Genomic DNA, 5,255 nt, shown 5'->3' on the forward strand with positions numbered 1-5,255 from the left:
ATTTTTTGGGGTGGGAAGACGGAGAGGGTGGTGAGGAGGGAGGTATATAAGAGGGAGGACCTGGGAGGGTGGGGAGTGCTGGAAGGAGAAGTGTTTTTTGTACGTGCACTTTTGGAAAGGGGTGGTGAGAGTTGTGGGGCTGGAGGGGAGGAAAGTGGGGGCAATATGTAGGTATTGGGTGGGAAGGTATTTGAGAAGGTTGGGGTTATATGGGGGGAGGTGGTTGGGGTTGTGGGCCGAGAGACTGGCCAGGTGGTATACACGGGGGTGGAGTTTCTTGAGGGCAAAGGGGCTGGAGGGGTTAGGGTGGGAGGTGTTGAGGGAAGCAAAGCTGTTGTTGAGGGAAATGAGAGGGAGGGATGAAATGGCAGATATAGGGGAGTTGGTGGAAGGGCAGGTGGGGAGGGTGTGGAAGGGGGAGCATGAGGATTTTGTGTGGTGGGTGGTTAGAAGGGTGATACTGGTGAGGGCAGAGCAGTGGAAATGGGGGTTGGTAAGGTTGGGGGAGTGTCCAAGGGAACTGTGTGTGAGGAAGGAAAGGGTGTTTCACGTGTTGTGGAAATGTTCATTTGCACAGAGGGTTTGGAAAAGGGTGGCGGGGTTTTGTAAAGCAATAGGGTGGGGGGATTGTGTGAGTTATGAGGGGGCGGTGTACGGATTGGTGAGGCATAAAGTGAGGGAATGGGAAATTCGGGCATTATTATTGTGTACACGGGTGGCGGTGTGGAAGACGAGGTGTTTATTGGTTCAGAAGGAGCTTTGTTTTACTTCAGGGGAGTGTGTTTATTTAGCATATGCAGAATTGGGGTATTATAGGAGGAAAGGGGAGTGGGAAAGCATTGATTGGAGGAAGTTGTTTGAGTAGGAGGGAGGGGAAGGGTTGAGAGAAACAATGTTATGATTTGTGTGATGTGTTGATCAATGGGACCGAGTCGAAATGTTTGAGTTGGTTATGTAAAGGGGGGAGAAGTGTTTCTTTGTGGTTCGGGAAAGATTCTTATGTTATGACGTGAATGTTACTGTTTTGAGACTTGAAGCGAAAAAGCTGGTGTTTTTGTTGGTTGTGTTGAAAGGCTTATGGTTCTGATACTTTGTTAATTAAGAACAGATTATATTTTTTTTTTATCAGCGATTTAACTGATATGTCCTTGATGTGAGGACTGACACATTAAATACATTTTTGGTGCCTGGAATGGGCCTCGGAGCTTGCTCCAGCCCCTCCACGCATTGGCCTGGTATTGCAGTGCCTCCGGGCCCGGGGCCTGCTCCCCTTCCAGGGGAGCGCTGCCTTCCTCCTCTCTGGGTTCCAAAAGCAGCAGCAGGGGCGGGACCGTGACCCCAGGGGGCAGACCGTATGCAAAGGGCTGCTGCTGGGCGGGCAGCACACTGGCAGGGGAGCAAGCGCACCCTCCTGTTCGGCACCACTACCCCCCCCCAGCCTTCCACTGGGGGGGCTGGGACCCCGCCCAGGGCTGCAGGACCCAGGCCTGGGCAGGCGGGGGGTGTGGGCCGGGAGCCCGCATGGCCCCACTGCGGGCCCAGAAGCAGTGCCCGGAGGTTGGGTCGAGGAGGCCGGGGCCTTCCCTGCTACTGGCAGGCAGGCCTTGCAGCCTCTTTCTGTGTGTGTCTCACTCTGGCTTGGCCTGCAAGGCTGCTTAAGACCAGATGCTGCTGCCTTCGAGTGTCGTCGTTGACGACGACCAAAGCCAGAGTGGCGGGGCGTGGGCAAGTCCAAGTCGAGTCAAATGAGAGCAGTAGACGGAGACCGGGGCAAGTGGAAGGAAGCCCGTGTTGAGTTGAGTGCGACGGAGGCCTGCCAAGGGTGAACTGAAGCAAGCCGGAGTCAAGGCGGGCGGGGGCAAGCTTGTCCAAGTCAAGTCCAAAGAAGCTGCAGTAGGCCACGCCCCGGGTGACCTGAAGCGAGGAGTCGAGTCTGCAGCGAGCCTGCAATGCGATGCTGCGGCAAGTCAAGCAACCAAAGTGCTTGCTTGCATCCTTAGATGCTTCTCAAGCAAATCCTGGGATGTCATTCTCCCCTTGTACTCAGCCTCAGGCCACAGCTGAAGTACTGCATCCAGTTTTGGGCTCCACAATTCAAAAAGGATGTGATGTGGAGAAGCTGGAGAGAGTCAGTCCAGAGAAGAGCCACACGCATGATCAGAGGTCAGGGAAGCAGACCCTACGATGACAGGCTGAGAGCCCTGGGGCTCTTTAGCCTGGATAAACCCCAGGCTCGCTCAGGGGTGATCTGATGGCCACCTCCTAAGTTGATCAGGGGTGAGGTGACCACCAGTATCTGGGGGAACATTTGTTCACCAGAGCCCCCCAAGGAATGACGACTAGGTCGAATGGTCATCAACTACTACAAAGCTGTTTCAGGCTGGACATAAGGAAGAATTTCTTTCCTGTCCGAGCCCCCAAGGTCTGGAACAGCCTGCCCCCGGAGGTGGTTCAAGCGCCTACCTTGAACACCTTCAAGAGCAAACTGGATGCTTACCTTGCTGGGATCCTATGACCCCAGCTGACTTCCTGCCCTTTGGGCAGGGGGCTGGACTCGATCTTCCGAGGTCCCTTCCAGCCCTAATGTCTATGAGTCGAGTCGGGAGCGGCACACACCTGCCAGCCCCCGCCCACCCACACGGTGGCTTTCCTGTTGGAGTGCCAGCCAGTCGCTCAGTTGCCAGGCCCCAAGACTGACCTCCGCTGCCCTGCTGGGGCTGCCCCCGGCCCTGCTCGTCTGGCCCCCTGGGCCACTGGCCCATGGCGCCTGCTCCCCCTCTGGGGCTGGGCGGGTTATTGCTTCTTGGCCTCTTGAAGACTCAGATCAGGTTAGTGGACGGGCCTAGGTCCGGCCGCTGCCTGGTCGGGCCTCGAGAGGCAGGGCACTGGGGAGGACGGAGGAGGCGGCAGAAGCGACGACTAGTATGCAGATTGGTATGCAGATGATGGCAGAGGTGGGAGTTGAGGAGAATGGAGGTCAGGAGCAGCAACATCAGAGGGAGAGCCGGGAGATTGGAGAAAGAAAGAATTGACGGAAGAGGTGAGCGGATGGCGGAGGAGGAAGAGGGGTGGACCCGAGTACAGCGGAGAGGGAAGACCCAGGCGGGAGCGGGGGGAAGAAGACCCCCGAAGAGAGGAGCATCGGCGGCAGAAAGGAGTCATCGGGAGGCCCCTGGGCAGGAGAAAGGGGCGGCGAGACCAGAGGAACCAGAAGAGGGAAAATGGAGGCCGGGGAACAAACAATGGTGGGTAAAGGTAACCCTGACCTTGGAGGGTTACAAAGGGAAGAAGACTCTGCGGCGTGGAGACTTTATGGCAGAAGTGCTGTTTAAGACTTTGAAAGTGAACCCCAAGGACTTGGACTGTGTGGTGGCCTTTGATAGCAGGAAGGTTTGGAATTTAACCTTCTGGAAGGAGAAATGCTATGTCGCCTTTTGGGAGGCACATAAGGAGGCATTAGAGCAGGGGGGAATTGGAGGGGTTGGTTTTTGATATGGGACAGAAGGCATGGGAGAGGACACTATACTAAGATGTTTAGTGATATGTTGGATAAAGAGGACATGGAATCCTGGGTGGAGCAGAGGGTGCAGAAGGTGGTATTTGTGGAAAAGGAGTGTGACTGGTGGGGGATTTGGATGGGGGCATGGAGGGCGAAGGTGGTTTTGCATGAGGAGGTGGTGGGGAGGCTGGGGGCTGTTAAGCACTTAGCTTCAGCTGTGCAAGTTGGTTCCTGTAGAGGTTACCTGACCTATTTTGACCAACCCAAATTGTGTAATGGGTGCGGGCAAGCAGGGCACCTGGCGGCGTTTTGCTGTTTGACTATTTGTTGTTGGTGCAGGGGGATGGGACACACAGCCCAATCTTGTAAAGAGAGTTTTGTGTGTAAGGCTTGTGGGCAAGAGGGGCATGTGCAGCAAATGTGTCCCTTGATGTATGCCAATAAAGTGTGGATGGCAGGGCATGGAGAGGAGTGGAGAGGGAGGAATGGAGGAGGAGAAACAGCTGGGGGGGATGGGAGGAGATGGTCATGGAAGAAACACTGGTGGGGGAGGAGGGAAAAGAAGAAAGAAAGGCAGTGATGGAGTTGGTGGAAGAGGAGTTAGAGACAGAAGAGAAGTGGGGGGGGGGGGAAAGGGGAAGAGGGTGAGGGGGTGGGGACACAGCTTTACAACCAGTGTGGGGTATGGTGGAGGAACTGGGAGCAGGGCAAGGCCTGCCGGTAGTGGGGAAGGAGAGAGAAGGGGTGGGCAGAGCAAATGGAGGCAACTGAACAAGGGAAGGAGTGGGGTTTAAAGAAAAAGAAGAAATGGGGGGGGGGGGAGAAAGGGGGGAAGCAGTTGGGGTTGCAAACTGAGGGAAAGGGTGGGAGGGAAGAAGGGAGGGAGGAGGGATTGGGATTTCTGAGCCCAGGAGCGGTGGAGGGGTTGTTTGAAACAACCGGAATATGGAGGATGGGGGTAGAGTCCTCACTGGAGAGTGGGACTGGGGAAGAGGTGTGAGGGGGGGGAAGTTTTGGTTTATGATGATTTCAATGGAAGGGGCCTTTTGTGTTGTTTCATTAAATGTGAGGAGTCTGTTATCAAGGAAAAAGTGGGAAAGGGTGGGAGGGTATTTGAGGGCGTTAAGGGCTGAGATTATTTGTGTACAAGAGTGTGGGATGGGGATTATAGGATGTTGCGGAGAAGATGGGATAAGGGAAGATAGTGGTGGGCTGGGGCAGGTGGGAATAAGGCTGCGGGGGTGGGAATTTTAGTGAACGAGACATGGGTGAGGGTGATTGGGGTGGAGATGCTAATTGAGGGGCATTTGCAACACATGAGGGTGGGGGTGTTTAATGTCTATGCACCTGCAGTGAAGGCGGAGTGGAGGGAATTTTTTTGAAGATTGATGATATGTGGGGGAGGGGGAGGGAAGAAGTTTCTTGTAGGAGATTTTAACTATATCGTTGAGGAAGGGGATAGGGAAGGGGGTGTGGGGGGGATGTTTGGACAGCACGGGGAGGTGTTTGGGGAACTGGATTTGGGAAGAGGGGCTGATGGATGTTTGGAGGGGGGAGGGGGTGGGAAGGAGGATCAGTCGGGGGGGGGGGGGAGAGGGTTTCGCGGATTGATTTTGTGTTGGTTTTGGAGGGGGTGAGGGTGGAAGGGAAGGAGGTGGTGGAAGTGGGGGTTTAGTGATCACAAGATGTTGAGGGTAGAATTACGGGTTGGGGGAGGGAGTGGGAGAGGAAGCAGGGTGTGGAAACTAAATACAAG

The 5,255-nt window shown here is 55.1% G+C and overlaps 1 non-coding gene across 1 annotated transcript; it reads left to right on the forward strand.

The window, feature by feature from the left end:
- Window positions 1-1,086: 1,086 nt before the first annotated feature.
- LOC132247931 (U2 spliceosomal RNA) lies at window positions 1,087-1,269 on the forward strand. Its single transcript, XR_009459321.1, has one exon. It is a non-coding gene; the product is annotated as a U2 spliceosomal RNA (small nuclear RNA).
- Window positions 1,270-5,255: the final 3,986 nt, after the last annotated feature.

Source organism: Alligator mississippiensis, chromosome 1 (assembly GCF_030867095.1).
Source record: "Alligator mississippiensis isolate rAllMis1 chromosome 1, rAllMis1, whole genome shotgun sequence".
Taxonomy (NCBI): Eukaryota; Metazoa; Chordata; order Crocodylia; family Alligatoridae; genus Alligator; species Alligator mississippiensis.